A 19,728-nucleotide genomic window follows, 5' to 3' on the forward strand; every position below is an offset into this window, starting at 1 on the left:
AATAGCAAAAAGGGGAAACAGATGATCCTCTGACACCTTTGCTGTGCCATGTCTGTGCTGGTCCTGAAGCTGAGTCTGGAGGTACTGATCATTTATTCCTATTGGATCAGCTCCCATCCTCTTTATGGGCAAAATCTTCAACTGGTCTTGGCAGAATCCACAGTGTACCTCCCGTCAAGATTCAAATTGACCTTGCAAAACTTCTGCCTAGAGTTAATATCTTTTCAATTACGAAGGCCTTCAAGGCATCCACACCATAATAGAATGTTACAAGGCTCATGGCCTCATGATCCCCTGCAGTAGTCCAGATAACACCTCTATTTCACCTGTGAGAAAACCCAACTGCTGAGGATAGTATTTTGTCCAGGAATTCCGAGAAATCAATAGCGCTGTAATCCCTCGACATCCCCTTCTTCCTAAACCTCACACTCTACCAACATCCACTCTTCCTGAAAGCAAAGTTTTCACTCTACACGACCCATGTGCTGCAGTTTTTAGCATTCTAGTTGATGAGGATAGCCAGTATCTTTTGACCGTCACACGCAGCGAATGACAATACATCTGGACTGCAACCTCCCTGGGTTTCACAGAGTGCTTCACGTGTCCCACAAACCTTAAAGGCTGATTTGGATGATGGAAAGCGTTCTTCAGGCTCGACTTTGTTACAATGTGTAGATGATTTGCTTCTCTGCTCCCTGGCTGGTGCCTCTTCACACGAAGACAGAACCCCCTTGGGAAAACTTCTGGTTTTAAAATGCCCATAAAATCTCCAAAGAAAAAGTACAGTTTGCTCAATCTCAGGTTAGGTATTTAGCTCACCTGTTCTCAGAACAAGGCCCACATCTAGATCCAGGCACTCGCGAGGCATCCACAATCTCTCACAACTTAAATCTAAGAGCCAATTACAAGGCTTTCTTGGACTGGCTGTCTACTCTCAAAACTGAATTCCAAACTTCTCTCTTAAGGCTCAGCTCAATGCAGGCTTTCAGACACCTGGGCAATATCTGAAAAAGTAAAAAAAAAAAAAGTAGTCGTTACTTCAAAAGCAACATTAGCGTTAGACACAAAGGGATCGTGATGAAAGGTTTAGGGAGAAAACATACGATTTCATGGTGCTGTACCCATGGTCCTGTACCCTCCTGTCTCACCAAATTATACCCTTTAACTTCAGGCTTTGCTATATGTAAATTATACCTCATTAAAAAGGGTTTCAAAACATAAAATACTAGAAGCAAATGTTGCAAAGTTCCTTTCAAATCCTGAAGTGCATGGGTGATATGAGTCTGTCTGCCCATGTCTCAAAAATACAAAATAAGACATTTAAAAACTTAATAATAGCAGAGTAAGAGGACCCTGAGCTCACCCTGTCCCATGTGTTCAACTACATAACATCCACATCCAAGTCCATGAACCAGAGAGCGATCCAAAGACGGGCAGAACAAACTCCACACCGCAGTAGAGAGAAGCTGCATCAGAAAGGTTAGGAATGTCAGAAAGGTGGAGGCTGGCTGCCTGCAGAGAGGGCAGAGAAAGTGAGCCCTCACACCAGGGAGCTCACACAGAGAAGACTAATCTCCTTAACATTTGGCATTAAAACCCAGAGCGGCTGAATTTCCTTGAGTTTAGATCCTGGAGCTTTGGAGGTCAGCTGACCCAGCACTGGGTGATCCAGGAGGATGAGTGCTAGCCAGGTCCCTGCCTGTGTAGACAGGCAACGTCAACGTGGCATTTTACACATGCCAAGGCAACAGGAGACAGATGTATTCATGCTGATTCCTGTGTGTTGGAGGACTTCAACAATGAGGGAGCTCACAGGCACCATTCTTCTCCCCCAGCCTCCCAGAATAAGCATAGAAGCACCCACCAGAGGCTGAGGCTGCACAGACACTTGCTACCTAACCCGTTAGGCAGCGCGCCAGTCCCAAGGGTTCACAGGGGGACTCACCACACCAAGCCTGCTTGTCTCAGGGCAAACATTCTTTTTTTTTTTTTTCAACATTTATTTATTTTTGGGACAGAGAGAGACAGAGCATGAACGGAGGAGGGGCAGAGAGAGAGGGAGACACAGAATCGGAAACAGGCTCCAGGCTCTGAGCCATCAGCCCAGAGCCTGACGCGGGGCTTGAACTCACAGACCGCGAGATCATGACCTGGCTGAAGTCGGACGCTTAACCGACTGCGCCACCCAGGCGCCCCTCAGGGCAAACATTCTTAAAACCACAAGGGCACCCTGTCCGACAAGCTGCACGCATAGCTGCCACAGCACGCTGTGCACATCTGCACCTCACCCAGCTGTGCACATCCAGGCACCCTCATCTGTCTCACCCAGCCACATGTCCCCAGGCACAGACATGCTCTGTGCATATCCTCACGCCCCTAGCTTCCACCGCTGGTCCACAGCCCGGAGCCACCAAAGGACATCGGGAAACCTGGCATAGGACTAGTAGCCTTGTGCAATTTTGCTAACACTCCTGCCCTGCTCCCAAGTTACCCAGCCGGCATACCACCCCACAGCTGGCCTGCCTGGGTCCCACTGACACCACTGAGTGTAAGCACAGCCCACAACAGGCACGCAATCACTGCAGACATCTACACTGAAAGGAAAAGTAACACAGACACAATAGCAGGGAGTGAGCAATACCCATGCGATATCCTCCTGAAGGTCCAGGTCCTATAAATGGAGACGTGCACTACTGAGGACTCCAGGACCTCTTTTTCAGACCGTTGTTAATTTCAAGATCAGAAGGCACAGCTGACTTTCTTAACACAGAGAAATAGACCCAGAGAGACAGACAAAATGGACACACAGAGATGTTTATCCACAATGAAAGACCTAGTCAAAGTCACAGCCAGAGATCTAAGCCAAAGAGATATTAGTAACATACCTGATACTGAATTGAAAGCAATGATCATAAGGATACTCACTGGAGTTGCGAAATGAGTAGAAGAGTGAGACCCCTGACATGGAGATAAGAAATAACACAGTACACATTGAGGACACAATAAAGGGGAAACACGCTAGCTGGAATGAACAGAGGGATGGAAGAAGCAGGCGAACAAACTAGTGACCTCGAAGACTGAGTGTTGGAAATTAATCACACTGAACCAAGGAGAGCACAGGATTCTGCAACGTGAGATGAGACTAAGGGAACTCAGTGACTACAGGAAAGATAATAATATTCATATTGTAGGACTCCCAGGAGGAAGAGAATTTGGGGCCAAAAATGTATTTGAGGAAATAATAGCTGAAAACGTCCCCAATTGGGGGAGGGAAACAAACATCCACATCCAGGAGACTAGAGAACTCCCATCAACATCAACAAAATCAGACCCACACACAAACATATTGTAACCAAACTTGCAAATTACAGTGACAGTAAAGAAAAACTCTTAAAAGCAGCAAGACAGAAGACCTTAACTCAGAAGGGAAGACCCATAAGGCGAGCTACCCGATTTCTGAACAGAAACTCGACAAGCCAGAAGCTAGCGACATCACATATTCAAAGTGCTGAATGGAAAAATCAGCAGCCAACATTATTCTATCCAGCAAGGCTATCCTTCAGAATGGAAGGAGACACAGACTTTCCCAAACAAAAACTAAAGGAGTTTGTACCACTAAACCCATCCTGCAAGAACTATTAAGAGGGATATTCTTTGAGTGGAAAGGAGAGACCAACAGTGACAGTTTAGAGACAGAAGACACAAATCAAGTAAAAAATGAATATGTCTGCAAAGCAAATCAGTTAAGGAACTCAGAGAAATGGATTTGAATTGTAATAACGTCTACCAAAAACCTAGGGAGGAGAAAATATTGGGTGCGAAGGTAAATGACCATCAACTTAATACGAACCGCTAAATGCAGAAGAGGTTATATAAACACCTGACAGTGACCATATGCTAAAACCAATCATAAATATGCTAAGAACAGAGATAAGGAAATCAAACTATATCACTAAAGAAAAGAAGCAAAACATGAAAGAAAGGCAAGAAAGGATCAGAGAAAATCATTAGAAACCACAGCCAAACAGGCAATAAAATGGCCATACGTACGTACGTATCAATGATTACTTTGAAGGTAAATGGAGTGAATGCTCCAATCTAGAGACGCGGGTTGTAAGCATGGATGAAAAAACAAAACCGATTTGTATGCCTATAAGTGACCCACTCTACACCTCAAGAATGATAGAGAGAGGACAGAGAAACATTGCACACATTAGTGTCAAATGAAACCTAGAGTAGCAACACTTATAAAAAAAAATACACTTAAAAAAAGTACATAACAAGAGAGAGAGGAGGACACTGTATAACAGTAAAGGGTACAACCCAAAAAGAAGATGTAACAAGAGTAAATGTATCCCACAATTCGGTGGGATTTATTCCCAAGCAGCCAAGGTGGTTCAATATTTGCCTATCAACCAATGTGACACAATACATCAACAGGAGAAAGGATAAGGACCGCATGATCGGGGCACCTTGGTGGCTCAATCCTTTAACAGTCTGACATCAGCTCAGGTCATGACTTCACAATTCGTGAGTTCGAGTCCCATGTCAGACTCTGTGCTGAAGGCTGAGAGCCAAGAGCCTCCTTCGAATTCTGGGTCTCCCTCTCTCGCTGCCCCTCCCCTGCTTACGCTCTGTCTCTCTCAAGATTAATAAACTTTAAAAGAAAAGAACCATACGGTCATCTCAATACATGAAGAAAGGAGCATTTGACAAAGTACAACATCCACTCAGGATTATAACCCCCTAAACTAGGTTTACAGGAAACGTACATCAACGTAATAAAGGTTATCTATGAAAACCCTGCAGTTATAATCCACCTCAATCGGGAAAATCTGAGAGGTTTTCCTGTAAGGTCAGGAAAAAGACCAAGATGTTTACTCTTACCAGTTTTAATAAATTACTGGAAGTCCTAGCCACAGCCAGCAGACAAACGAAATGGAACTAAACTGAAATAAATAAAATAAAATAAAATAAAATAAATAAAATAAAATAAAACGAAATATATAAAATAGAATAAATAAAATAAAATAAAATAAATAAAATAAATAAATAAAATAAAATAAATAAAATAAATAAAATAAAATAAAATTGGATAGAATAGAATAAAATAAAATAAATAAAATAAAATAAAATAAATAAAATAAAATAGAATAGAATGAATAAAATAAAATAAATAAAATAAAATAAAATAAATAAAATAGAATAAACACAATAAAATGAAATAAATAAAACAAAATAAATAAAATAAATAAAATAAAATAGAATAAAATAAAAATAAATTAATAAGATAAATAAAATAGAAAAGACTAGAATAGAATAAATAAAATGAAATAAGTAAAATAAAATAAAGAAAATAAATTAAATAAAATGAAATAAAATAAAATAAAATAGAATAGAATAAATAAAATAAAATAAAATAGAATAGAATAGAATAAATAAAATAAAATAAAATAAATAGAATAGAATAAATAAAATAAAATGAATAAAATAAAATAAAATAAAATAAAACAAAATAAAATATAAAACAAATCCAAATCTGGAGGAAGTGAAACTTTCACACTTTGCAGAGTACATGACACTATATAGAAAACCTTAAAGAGTCCACCCAATAACTGCTAGAACTGAGAAATGAATTCAGCAATGTCACAGGATACAAATCACTGTGCAGAAATCTGTTGTATTTGGAGAAAACAATACTGAAGCAGTAGAAATAGAAATTAAGAACACAGTCCTATTTACACTTGTGCACCATATAATGAGATGCCTATGAATAAATCTAACCAAAGTGGAGAGTGACCTATACTCTGAAAAGTATAAAACAGTGATGAAATTCAAGATGACACAAAGACATGGAAGGGCATTCCATACTCATGGGTCGGAAGTACAAATATAGTGAAAATGTCTCTACTTCCCAAAGCAATGGACACGATTAATGCAATTTCCATCAAAACACCAACAACATTTTTCACAGAACTAGAACAGTCCTAAAATGTGTATGGAACCACAAAAGACCCCAATCTTCAGAGTGAACAACCTTCATGTGAAGTGGTAATTATGGATGGCGTTATGCCTCTGGATCTTCTGCTCCAAAACACGGTAACTCTGGCCTAAGCATTTGAACAAACGGTAGACATATCCCAACCAGGGATCATTCTACAAAATACATTCTACAAACGCACCCTCAAAACTTTGCAGATTATGTAAAATATGGAAAAATCTAAAAATTGTCATGGCCAAGTGGAGCCTAAGGAGACAGGATGACTCTACTGTGCCAGCTGGGATGAGTCTGGGACAGAAGAGGTTCAAACCGAAGCAATCTGAATACAAATATAAACTTTAGTTAATACTACCATATCTCTTCGGGATACCGATTGCGATCATGTACCAACTCATATGACATCCATAGTCAGAAAACAGTCTGTTGTATGTAGAGACTCAATAATATCTTCCCCATTTTTCTGGTAACTAGAAACCCATCACAAATGACAAGATTATTAGTAATCGTGGTTTTATGTGTGCGACACATGATATTATATGACTAGTTCTAATATTAGTTACTAGTGATGGCCAAGTACCTATTCTTGTTGTTCTTACTATTGTTTAATTGAAATAATAGCATTCACGGTAGAGAAAACTGAATTCATGATAAACACTTCATAGAAACATCTACTTTACATACTTTAAGATAATAACGTATGTATATACCACTCTATTATGTGGTCTGTAAATTAAGTGTTTTTCTGATCTTGAACGAGCATGTCATTGAAAGGCTTTCCATAAAGGTGGTTATCCTGGATAATGAATGATACTCAGATTTTACAGTATATACTTCATTTCATGCCTGAACACTGTCAAAACTAAAAATGTTCACACGGCCAGATGAATCATTGTGACTGGCTCAGTGATTGTAAAGAATCCTTGGTTTAATATTTTCACACATATTTTTTATCAGGAATACAAGAGAATCAAATGTTTCCAAATCAAAGAGATATTCAAAGACTGGAAGAACAATAGGGAATTCGAGGGGTTTCAGAAGGATAAGATGTGACCATGAAGTGGCAGTCACAGGCAAGCAGCTTTTTCTGGTCCACTTTGACAGGTTTGCATGAGGATACGTGACTTGCCAAAGGATAGGTCCCGGAAGTACCAGAGGGAAAGACAACGCTTTAGGGACAGGTGACTTGGAAAGGGTGCTTCTGTGCCTAAATGATGGCTCAGCAACCTCGCTGGGGGTCGGTCCCTGGGTGAAAGACATCAAAAGGCCAACAGTAACCTAGACTCACAAAGATCTTAGTAACATAGATCAAAGTAACTTAGAGCCACAGAGTTGATCTTCCTCTATGATTAGGAGATAGTTACAGTGGCACAGGATATGATCATCGGGCCGCCAGTAGATGGCTAAAATCTTATTTCGGGCTATATATGTAATAAAAAATGTATAAATGAAATTTGGCTTTGGAATGTTAAGAAAAATCACAGGCCCACCATGGAGTTACTTATGCTAAGGCCCCATGTCACTAAACGTAATCTCATTCCTGTAGGAATGTAACCTTTAACCAGTCAGCAAAGAATTTCCTAGCCAGTGCTGGAAATACATCTCATAGATCCTTGCCATTCCCCTCAGAGAGGCAGTCTTGCCTAAACCAGGTATTCCATGCCCCTAATTTTTTTAAGTTTATTTATTTTGAGAGAGAGAGAAAGAGGGCCCATGCAAGGGAGGGGCAGGACAAGAGGGAAATAGAGAGTCCCATGACCACGAGGTCATGATCTGAACCAGGATCAAGAGGCAGACACTTAACCAAGCCATCCAGGCACCCCGAGAATGTGGAGTTTCAAAGGTTGGAAGCCTTGGCTGGGACACAGCCCCGAGGGCACCGGCCTACTCCTGAAGAGAAGGCAGCCAACAACTTGCAGGCAGATGGCATGGAAACAGTGATCTGGACAAAGCCTGGTGCACACAGTGGGGAGATTATACACTCATCGTGGAGACCATCCCTGAGAAGCAGTGTTCACAATGAGAGGACAAAGAGCTAGGACAGAGGAGCTGCGTGGGGCCATTTCCCTGCTCTTCCCCCTGCCCCCTGCCCCCCAGCATAAACACAGAGCCGTCTGCTGGAAACAAGGCAGTTCCCACACTGGCTGCCTAAGCTGCTAACACCAACCCCACCTTCCTGTGCTCTGGCAAGACTGGCCTTCTAGGTCATTCAGGGTTGCCTCAGTCCCAGTGGAGCTGGCCCCTTCCCCAGAAGACCAGGTGAAGCCCATGACCACACCACCTCTCTTGACCAAAGAGTTGTGCAGGGCTTCACTTCTAGGAGCAGTCGTTTCAAGTCTCATTTAGCAAGCAGATCAGAGCAGACCTAGATCAGACTCACCACATTCTGGCCAAGGACCCTACCTTGACCATACCACTGACCTGAAGGATAGTGCAGCCAGAACACAAAACAGTGCACGCAACACACGCCACAGACACTCCGTGAAGTGCCAGGCCCTGGACATTGGATGACCTCCTCTTCATAAAACCATTCAACTCACAGGCAGGTAACACAATGAGCTTTGGTAACACAGAGATGGCAAATACTCAACCCAAATTCCAAGACGAGAGGAAGGCATCCCAAATGAAAGAACAAGATAAGGTCATGGGCAGAGAAATGGAGGGAACACTTCCAAACTCATTCTATGAGGCCAGCATGGCCTTGAGTGCAAGCTGGACAAAGACCCCACTAAAAAGGAAAACTACAGACCAATTTCCCTGATGACCATGGATGCAAAACATCTCAACAAAGAGTGGCAAACTGGATCCGAGAATACATAAAAAGAATTATTCAGCACAACGAGGTGGATTTTATTCCTGGGATGCACAACCGATTCAATATCCGCAAATCAACTGATGTGATATATCACGTTGATAAAAGAAAGGATAACAACCGCATGAGCCGCTCAATAGATGCAGAATAAACATTTGACAAAATGCAGCAGCATCCTTTCTTGATGAAAAAAAAAAAAAAACCCTCATGAAAGGAGGGATAGAAGGATCGTCCCTCAATATGAGAATGTCCAGATATGAAAGTCCTACAGCTAATAACATCTTCAATGGGGAAAACCTGAGAGCTTTCCCCCTAAGGTCAGGAACACGACAGGGATGTCCATTCTCAGCACTGTTACTTCTGTTGGAAGTCCCAGCCTCAGCAATCAGACGACAAAAAGAAATACAAGGTGTCCAAGTTGGCAAGGAGGGGTCAAACTTTCCCTCCTCACAGATATGATGCTCTCCGTGGAAAACCCAAATGACTCCACCAAAAAACTTCTAGGACTGATACAGGAATTTAGGAAAGTCTCAGAATATAAAATCAATATACAGAAGTTGATTGCATTTCTATACACCAATAATGAATCAACAGAAAGAAAATTAAGGAATTGATCTCATTTACAACTGCACTGAAAAGCATAAAATACCCAGGGATAAATCTAAACAAAGAGGCAAAAGATCAGTACATTAAAACAATAGAGGGGCGCCTGGGTGGCTCAGTCGGTTAAGTGCCAACTTCGGTTCAGGACATGATCCCGTGTTTGTGGGTTTGAGTCCTGTGATGGGCTCTGTGCTGACAGCTTGGAGCCTGGATCCTGCTTCAGATTCTGTGTCTCCCTCTCTCTGCCTCTCCCTTGCTCATGGGCTTTTGCTCGCTCGCTCACTCTCTTGAAAATAAATAAACATTAAAAAAGTTAAAAGAACAAACCATACAACATCTATGAAAGAAGGTGAAGAAGACACAAAGAAATGGAAAAACATCCCATGCTCATGGATTAGAAGAACAAATATTGTGAAAATGTCAATACTACCCAAAGCAATGGACAAATTCAATGTAATTCCTATCAAAATAACACCAGCATTCTTCCAGAGCTTGAACAAACAATCCTAAAATTTGTATGGAACCAGAAAAGACCCCAAAGAGCCAAAGTAATGTTGAAAAAGAAAAAAACAAAACTGGAGACATTACAATTCTGGACTTTACGGTGCATCAGAAAGCCGCAATCATCAAGACAGTATGGGACGGGCACAAAAACAGACACATAGATCAAAGGAACAGAATAGGGAACCCAGAAATGGACCCTCAAAATTATGGCCGAGTCATCTTTGACCAAACAGGAGAATATCCAAAGGAAAAAAAGAGTCTCTTCAGCACATGGTACTGGGAAAAATGGACAGTGAGAAGAATGAACCTGGACTATGTTCTTAAACCTCTGGGTCTCTCTCTGTCTCTCTCTGTCTCTGTCTCTGTCTCTCTCTCTCTCTCTGACTCTCTCTCTCTTTCTCTCTCTCACACACACCTCAAAAGGGATGAAAGATCTAAGTGTAAGACAGGAGACCATCAAAATCCTAGAGGAGAAAAAGGGCAACCTACCTCTTTGATCCTGACTGCAGCAACATATTGCTTGTCAAGACTCCAGAAACAAGGGCGATAAAAACAAAAATGAACTATTGAGATCTCAAGATAAAAAGCTTCTGCACAGAAGAGGACACAATCAACAAAACTAAAAGGAAATTGAATGGAATGGGAGAAGATATTTGCAGGTGACCTATCAGATAAAGGGTTACTATCCAAAATCTATAAAGAACATATCACACTCAACACCCAAAAACCAAATAACCCCGTGAAGAAACGGGCAAAAGACATGAAGAGACACTTTAACAAAGATGACATCCAGATTGGTCATACACGAAAAGATGCTCAACCTCATTCGTCATAAGTGAAATACAAATCAAAACCACAATGAGATATCCCCTCACACCTATCAGAATGGCTAAAATTAACATCTCAGGAAATGACAGGTGTTGGCAAGGATGCAGAGAAAGGGAACGCTTTTGCAATGGTGATGGGAATGCAAAGTGGTGTAGCCATTCTGGAAAAGAGTATGGAGATTCGTTATAAAAAACAGTAAGAGAACTACACTACGACCCAGCAACTGCACTAAGAGGCATTTATCCAAAGGATACACTAACGCTGACTTGAAGAGGCACATGCACTCCAATGTTTATAGCAGCATTATCAACAATAGCTAAATTATGCAAAGAGCCCAAATGACCATTTACAGATGAATGGGTAAAGAAGATGTGGTATATTCATACAGTGGAATATTACTTGGCGATCAAAAAGAGTGAAATCTTGCTATTTGCAACACGGTGGATGGAACCAGACTTTATTATGCTAACCATAATATGTCAGAGAAAGACACACATCATATGATTTCTCTCATGTGTGGAATTTAATACACTGATGAACATAGTGAAAGGAGAGCAAAAATAAGATACAAACAGGGAGGGAGTCAAACGATAAGAGACTGTTAAATAGAGGGAAGAAGCTCAGGACTCCAGGAAGGTTTCTGAATAGGGGTATGGGCTAAATAGGTGATGGGCACTCGGGGGGGGGGAGCACTTGGGATGAGTACTGGATATATTTTGTAATTGATGGATCACTAAATTCTAATCCTGAAACTGTATTCCACTATAAGGTAACTAACTTGGGCTTAAATTTTAACAAAGAAGAAATATAGAAATCAGTAAAGAAATGTACTACCAGTCAAAAGAAAAGAATATTTAAATCAGACTCTTGGAGTGGAAACGAAAGACCAAAAGTGTTACAGACAAGAAAGGATCAGAGAAAACATCAAGAAACAATGGCAAAACAACTAGTAGAATGGCACTAAATATATACCTATCAGTAATTACTCTGAATGTAAATCGACTACATGCTCCAATCAAAAGACAAGGATAGGGTGTCAGAATGGACAAAAAAAAAAAAAAAAAAAAAAAAAAAGAAAAGAAAAGAAAAGAAACAAAACAAAACAAAAAAAAAAACCAAGGCCTATCTAGATGCTGCCTACCAAGCCTTATTTGAACATATGTCACCTGCACATTTAAAAGGAGGGAATGAAAAAACATTTAGCATGACAACAATGTCAAAAGAAAGCCAGTAGCAATACTTGTATTAGGCAAAATAAACTTTAAAACCGAGAGTGTAGTTTGGTACCCTTTGGGTCAGTACCTAGTAGTAAAATTGCATGCACCCAATATTTATAGCAGCATTATCAACAGTAGCCAAACTCTGGAGAAAACCCAAGTATCCATCAACTGATGAAGGTATAAAGAACTTGTGGTGTGTGTGTGTGTGTGTGTGTGTGTGTGTGTGCATGTATACGCATATGTACTCACGTGTATGCTCATATGTATATAAATATTTACATACGTATATACAATGAAATGTAACTCAGCTTCAAAAAGAATGAAATCCTGCCACTTGCCACGATGTGGATGGACCTAGAATGTATTATGCCAAGTGAAATATGCCAATCGGTGAAAGACACATATATGATTTCACTCGTGTGGAATTGAAGAAACAAAACAGATGAAAACATGGGAAGGGGGCAGGAAAAGAGAAGAGTGGTGACAAACCACATGAGTCTCTTAACCGTAGAGAAGAAGAGTGAGGGTTGATAGGGGGAGATGTGTCGGTGCTGGGCTAGATGGCAGACCAGTATTAAGGGGAGCACTTGTTGTCATGAGTGCTGGGTGTCGTATGTAAGGGATGAATCACTGGATTCTACTCCCGAAACAGAGAATGTGCTATATGTCAACTAAGACTGATATTAAAAAAATAAATAAAGCTGTAATGAGATGAAGATAGACACTATCTCATACTAAAGGGGACAGCCACACAAGAAGATCCAATGGTTGTAAATTTTGATGCGCCCAATATGCAGTCACCAACATATAAAGCACTTAACAAAACCATAAAGGAATTGATAATAATACAACGATAATAGAGGACTGTAACACATCAGTCACATCAATGGACAGAACCTGTAAACAGAAAATCAACAAGGAAACAATGGCTTTGAATGACACACTGGACCAGATGCATTTAACAGATGTATTCAGAACACTCCATACTAAAATGGCAGAGTACATATTCTTTTCAAGCGCCCATGGGGCATTCTCCAGAAATGATCACATTCTACATCACACATCAGACCTCAACAGGTACCCAAAGACAGAGCTCAGACCAAGCATCTTTTCTGACCACAAAGCTAGGAAACTTGAAGTTAACCACACTCATACACACACACACACACACACACACACACACACACACACAGGGAGAAAGGCCACAAATAAAGGGAGGTTAAATAACATGCTATGAAATGAATGGGTCAAATAGGAAATCAATGAGAAAATACACTGAAACAAATGAAAATGAAAATACACTGGTAAAAACCTTTGGAATGCGGCAAAAGCAATCTGAGATGGAAGTATATAGCAATACAAGCCTACCTTAAAGAGCAAGAAAAATCTCAAACACTCCTAACTTACAACTAAAGGAATGAGAAGAATAGCAGAAGGAAGGAAATAATAGAGATTAAGGCAGAAATAAGGGATATACAAACCAAAAAGACACTAGACCAAATCAATGAAACCAGGGGCTGGTTCCTTGAAAACAGTAATCAACATGAAAACCTCCTAGGCAGAGTTTTCACAAAGAAGAGAGAAAGGACTCAAATAAAGAAACTCACAAATAAGAAAGGAGAAACAACAGTCAACACTACAAAAATACAGTTAGAGGATAATATTATGAACTATATGCAACAAATTGGACACTCTGAGAAAAATGGACAAATTCCTAGAAACACAAAGACTACCAAAACTGAAACAGGAAGATACATAAAATCTGAAAACAGAAAGAAATCAAATCAGTAAGGAAAGAAAAAAATCTCCCCAACACAAGAGTTCAGGGCCAGAGGGCCTCCCTGATGAATTCTACCATCCATTTAAGGAAGAGGTAATATGTATTCTCCTCGAATTATTACAAAAAGTAAAAAAGAAGGAAAACTTACAAATTCATCTTATGAGGCCATCATTACCCTGATACCAACACCAGATAAAGCCTCCACCAAAAACGAAAACTGCCGGGGCGCCGGTGTGGCTCGGTCGGTTTACCGTCCAACTCTTAATTTTGGATTAGGACATTATCTTGCGGTGCGTGGGTTCGAGTCCCACGTTGGGCCCTGCCATGACAATGTGGGGCATGGCCAGGATTCTCTCTCTCCCTGTCTCTCTGCCCCTCCCTCACTTTTATGTACTCTATCTAAGGAAAGAAATAAGCATTTAAAAAGATGTTTAAAATTTTTAAAATAAAACTGCAGACCAACAGCCTGATGAGTACGTATGCACAAATTCTCATTAAAATACCTTCAAATTAAAGTCAACAATACATGAATAGAATCATTTACCATAATCAAGTGGGATATATTCCCGGGCTGCAAGGGTGGTTCCACATTCACAGATCAATCAACATGATGCACCACAGTAATGGAAGAAAGGATAAGAACAATAGGATGCTTTCAACAGATGCAGGAAAACCATCTGACAAAATGTCACATCCATTCATGATAAAAACCCTCAGCAAAGTACATTGAGACTCAACCTACCTGCAAATAATAAAGGTCATCTAGGAAAAACCCACAACTCATCTCATCCTCAATGGGGAAACATTGAAAGTGTTTCCTCCAAGGTCAGGGACAAGACAGGGAAGACCCCTCTCACCACTATTATTCCACATAGTACAGGAAGTCCTAGCCACAGCAATCAGACAAAAAAAGAAACGAGGCATCCAAATTGGCCAGGAAGAAGCAGAACTTTCGCTGTTTGGAACTGACATGATGCTCTGTATAAACAACAGGAAAGACTCCAATGAAAATTGCTAGGATCGATATACGAATTCGACAAATCACAATATACAGAAATCAATGTACAGAAATCTATTGCATTTCTGTAGACGAATAATGAATTAACAGAAGAGAAAGTAAGGGATCCATCCCATTGACAGGTGCACCAAATACCCCAAGATACCTAGAATGAACCTAACCAAAGAGGTGAAAGACCTGTACTCTAAAGGCTGTGAAACACTGATGAAAGAAATGGAAGAGGACACAAAGAAAAGGAAACAGATTTCACCCTCATGGATGGGAAGCAGAAAATACTGTTAAAATGTCTACACTCCTCAAAACAATCTGCATATGTAATGAAATCCCTATCACACTAACAAAACCATTTGTCACAGAACTACAACAAATAATCCCACGATTTGTATGGAACGACAAAGACCCCAAACAGCAAAAACAAAATTGAAGAAGAAAACGAAAGCTGGAGGCATCACAATTCCAGACTTCAGGTTATATTCAAAAGCTGTACGGAACAGAACAGTATGGTCCTGGCCAAAAACAACATCAACAACAACAACAGCAACAACAACAACAACAACAACACAGACGCAGAGATCAATAGAACGGAAACGCAGAAATGAAGTCACACCTATGTGGTCAATTAATTCTCAACACAGCAGGAAAGCATATCCAATGGAAAAGAAAAGATAGTCTGGGGACACGTGGGTGGCTGCAAAGCGTGTGATTGTGGGTTCAGCTCAGGTCATGATCTCAGGGCAGTGCAGAGCATGTGTGGGATTCTCAGTCCCCATTTCTCTCTGCCCCTCTTCTGCATTCTCTCCGTCTCTCAAAAATAAACACATACACTTAAAAAAAATCTCTTCAACATATGGTTTTGGAAAAACTAGACAGCAACCTGCGAAACAAAACAAGACCAACAACGGACCACCTTCTTACAACATACACAAAAGTAAATCCAACACGGATAAAGACCTATGTGTGAAACCTGAAACCATAAAAATCCCAGAGGATAATTAACACAGGCAGTATTTTATTTGACATTGGCTGTACAAACGTCTTTGTAGATATATCTCCTGAGTTGAGGGAAACACAAGCAAAAATAATGGGACTTGGTAAAAGTAAAAAGCTTCTGTCACCAAGGAAATAATCAACAACACCTACAGAATACTATTTGCAAACGACATCTGATTAAGGGTTAGTGTCCAAAACAAATAAAATCATACAGCACCCAAAAAAGGAGAAATCCCGTTAAAAATGGCCAGAAGACACGAATGGACATTTTCCCAAGGAAGACATACACATACCAAAGCCATGTGAAAAGATGCTCAACAATACTGATCTTCAGGAAAATACAACTCAAAAGTACAACGAGATAACACATCACATCTTTCAGAATGACAAAAATCAATGAATGTTGAAACAGCAGGTGTTGCCAAGGATGTGAGGCCAGAGAAACCCTCTTGCACTGTGGGTTGGAATGCAAACTGGAGCAGCCACACTGGAAAACATCACGGAGATTTATAAAAAAAAAAAAAAAAAAAAAAAAAAAAGCAAATGGAACTACCTTAAGATCCAGCGATTTCACTACGAGGTATTTCCACAAAGAATACAAAATAATCCTTCAAAGGGATACATGCACCCTGATGTTTACAGCAGCATTTTCTACAACAGCCAAATTACGGAAATTTCCCGAGCATCCATCAACTGATGAATAAGTTGAGATGTAGTACATGGAATGTAATATTATTGAGCCATAAAAACAGGAAATCTTGTCATTGGCCACGAGGCAGAGGAGCGACAGAATGTTATGCTGGGTGAAAAATGCCTGTCAGAGAAAGACGAATATCAGGTGATTTCACTAACACGTGGAAATGAAACAAAACAAAGGGGGGGGGGGTGAAGGACCCAGTGACAAACAGACTCTTCACTGGGAAACAAACTGAGGGCTTCCACAGCGAGGTGGGGAATGGGTGAAACAGCTGCTGGGGATTAAGAATGCACCTGGGATGAGCACCAGGTGACACGTGCAAGTGTTACTCTATATTGGACACCTGAAGCTAACATTACACTGGGTCTTCACTCACTGGAATTTAAATTAAAAGGTAACACAAGGTTAATGACACCTACCTACCAGGTTTTCTGTAGTTTTCAATCACTTCACTAGGTTGGAAAAATAACCATGAAATTTTTAAAAAGGATGTATGATGTGGGGGACAGTTTGTGCCCTTACCTCGGTCTCTGGTTCCAGCAGGACGCAGAAACTGGGTCCCAGCTCATTCTTCTAGAAGGTCCTGAGATGAGCATTTCGTGTATTCACGTCCTAACGGAATGCAGCTTCCGTTCCTCTGAATTTCTGTCAGGGTTTCTTCCCGGAAACAAGCCTGAATCCGGAACAAACCATCGACTGCATCGATGAGGTGATGTCGTGGGACCCCGCAATCCATGAGTCCTTCAGTAAAATATGTCTTGTTCAAATACTGTCTGGGAAGGGGAGGAATGAAACACGGGGACAGCCCAGAAAATGAAAGTGCCTGTGCTGCCCAGCACCAGCTTGCCCAGGGAAGCCACCCAGCGCCCCCTCCTCAGCACTCAGCACAACAAGGCAGCTTCTCCCCGGTGACTCAGGAGATGCCAAGTTGCTGCAAAGCTCCCAAGGTCTGCCCTGGGGTGGGCGGCAGAACGCGCTGGAAACGCAGCTCTGCTCTCTGTCCTGAGGCAGCGGCAGAGGCCCTGAGTCCTCTGGGAGCAACAGCGACCCTTCCTGCTCTCAGGTGCCCTCCTCAGAAAAGCCGATGGTGCGCCCTCTGCTGGCCATCACTGCCCAGGCAGAGGAAGCCGCCCCTCCGGGTCTGTGGTGCTCGAGCTCTCTCTGCTGGCCACCATGGGAATTCCTGCAATGTTGAAGGCCCCGAGGGCTCAGCTGAGGGACCGAAGGTGCTCTGGGCAACCCAGCCTGTTCTCCACATTGGGAAGGGTCTTAGTGACAGGGCCTGGGACACAAAGAAATCTTTTCCTTCTCCTTTCTTGTGAGTGAAGAATGAAACCGAATTTATTAACGTAATGACATCATTTGTAATGCTTTAAGCAATGTTCCCAGAAAAATAGAGCAGAATTTACACATGCTGAACAAGAGGTAATGGTCTTGAGCACCTTAGTGTTTAGGTTAGATAAAGAATGGACACCTTTGAGAGAGAGATACCGGCTTCCAGCTATGGAATGAATGAGTCCTAGGGATACAAGGGACAGCCAATGGAAGAGAGTCCATCCTGTAATAATACTGTTGCATGCTTTCACAGGATAGCTACACTTGTGCTTAAGTACAACATAATTTATAGACATCTATGGAAGGACTACAATGTATGCCTAAAAAGAATACAACAAATGTGTGAAGAATATTTCAATTAAAAGTCGACATCCTTTATGCTATCTTTAATTTCTCTTTCTTTGCCAATAAACTATCATTCCTGGGTGCTTCGGTGGCTTACTTGGTTAAGGGTCCGACTTCCACTAGGTCATGATCTTGCAGCCCATCAGTTTGAGCCCCGCGTCAGGCTCTATCCTGACAGCTCAGAGCCTGGAGCCTGCCTCAGATTCAGTATCTCCCACTCTCTCCCCCATCCCCAGCTCGGGCTCTCTCATAAAAGGAAAAAGAAACATTAAAAATGAAAAATCATTCCTAATTTAGAATCTGTGAAATTCCGTCTATACCAGATTCTCCAACATGACCATCTTGATGTTTAGAGCTTATCTGAAAAGTCACTAATAATATCTGATGACACATATGTGACAAGGTCAGCATGCAACTTACAGGGAGCTGCACATCTGTTGTGAACTTACGACATGCATCCGTGGCTTATATTTCCAATGAAATGTGCTTTAGGGATACGGATGGATGAAATAATGTCCATCAGTCATGTAGGTCAATTTCCTACAGGACCATCATGCCTTCAATTAGTAATGGCCATCTCTTCAAAATGAAAAGAAAGCTGGGAAAAGGAATTGTCTTTGAAGGATGTAAGAGAAGACTATGGTGTTTTAAAAGGTTCACCTACCTTCTGGAGTCCTCAGAGTGGTTGTGGACAGGAGGATAGCAACCCACGATTTGGATGCACACCGCTCGTTCCAGAGGGAGAATACGGACCTTCTTGTCAAATACTTTTTTATCAATATCAGCAGTTCAACTCTGCCAGGTCCAGAGTGCCGGACCTGGGGGCAGCACAATGCCTCATGCCTGGGTTCAGAACATGAGGGACGCCAGCTGGTGGCGGGAGGGGGGAAACCCCACAGGGCCTGGGGCAGTGAGGCAGATGACCCCGGGACACCTCCCCACAGGGTGGGCTCTGGAGTTTACGTGCCAAAGAGCAGCACACTCTCCCTGAAGACATCCTTCTCCATGACAGAACAAAACGCTGAGCCCCACAATTGCAGGAGAAGTGACGGATGCCCATCTTTTCAATTGCAATGGCCTCTGCAGAGCTTGGCCCCAGGGATGTTGGAGTCGTAGAGTCATGAAACTATGATGCCCATGATACCAGCCCTTTCTGCCCCAGCACTCAGAGCCACTTCACACATCCCCTCTCCCCTGGCCCATCTCGCCCCGTCCACATACCTGGACCAGGTCTCCACTTTTCTCCTTGTACTTCCTCTTTGTCTCTGTTTCTCTCTGACCACACCTCTCTGTGTTTCTTCCTTTCACTCTCTGGATCTTGCCCCATTTTCCTATCACTCACCCAGTTTCTCTCTCCTTACCTGTCTCTTTGTCCACCTCTCCCCAGGCTTCAGGCTATCTGCTCTGTGCATGCAGCCCTGTCCAGGAGCACAGGGCACTCCTGTCTCTCTCTCGCTCGTCATGTTTTGTCCCAGGCCCTGATCATAATGGAGGAGAATCCCCCGTACAGCAGCTGCTCATGTTGACATTTGCTAGAGCAATGCTGGCAGCATGTGGACAGCCACACATTTACCCTTGGTGGCCCAGCCAGGACCCAA

The 19,728-nt window shown here is 41.7% G+C and overlaps 1 long non-coding RNA gene across 2 annotated transcripts; it reads right to left on the reverse strand.

Annotated features, from left to right (window-relative positions):
• Nucleotides 1-918: 918 nt before the first annotated feature.
• Nucleotides 919-19,465, reverse strand: LOC122471884. 2 transcript variants are annotated; one of them, XR_006294297.1, is made up of 3 exons: nucleotides 18,795-19,465; nucleotides 16,973-17,191; nucleotides 919-1,004 (listed from the first exon to the last, which is right to left on the reverse strand). It is a non-coding gene; the product is annotated as an uncharacterized LOC122471884 (long non-coding RNA). The 2 variants fall into 2 exon arrangements; XR_006294296.1 differs by lacking the exon at nucleotides 18,795-19,465 and having other exon boundaries at nucleotides 16,973-17,525.
• Between the last annotated feature and the right edge of the window lie 263 nt (nucleotides 19,466-19,728).

This window comes from Prionailurus bengalensis, chromosome E3, assembly GCF_016509475.1.
Source record: "Prionailurus bengalensis isolate Pbe53 chromosome E3, Fcat_Pben_1.1_paternal_pri, whole genome shotgun sequence".
Classification (NCBI taxonomy): Eukaryota; Metazoa; Chordata; class Mammalia; order Carnivora; family Felidae; genus Prionailurus; species Prionailurus bengalensis.